Below are 604 nucleotides of genomic sequence, written 5' to 3' on the forward strand. Positions count from 1 at the left end.
CCTTTCCCAATTTTGAACCATGCAGTGTTGCCCTGCTCTGTTCCGACGACTGCCTCTTGGTCCAAGTATAGGTTTCGCATTAGCACGATCAAGCGTTCTGGGATTCCCATTCTCCTCAGAGTCAGCCACGGTTTGTTATGATCCACACAGTCAAACGCCTTTGCATAGTCAATGAAACATAGATATACATTCCTCTGGTATTCCCTGCTTTCAGCTAAGATCCATCGTAACATCAGCTACAATATCCCTAGTATCACGACCCCTTCAAAGCCCAGCCTGGACTTCTGGCAGTTCTCTGCTGATGTGCTGTTCTAGTAGTTTTTGGAAAATCTTCAGTAGAGTCTTACTTGCATGTGAAATCATAGATATTGTTCTATAGTTTCCACACTCCGTTGAGTCACCCTTCTTCAGAATGGGAACAAATATAGATCTCTTCCAGTCAGTTGACCAAGTGATTGTTGTCCAGATTTCTTGGCACAAGTTGATGAGCACATCCAGGGCAGCATCTGTTAGCTGAAATATGTCAATTTGGGGTTTTTTAAATTATTATTATTAAATTTTATTAGTTTCAATGAACATTTACAGAGATTTTGGGTTTTCATTC

Source organism: Elephantulus edwardii, unplaced genomic scaffold, assembly GCF_000299155.1.
Source record: "Elephantulus edwardii isolate Elephantulus edwardi_28Jun2011 unplaced genomic scaffold, EleEdw1.0 scaffold00010, whole genome shotgun sequence".
NCBI lineage: Eukaryota > Metazoa > Chordata > Mammalia > Macroscelidea > Macroscelididae > Elephantulus > Elephantulus edwardii.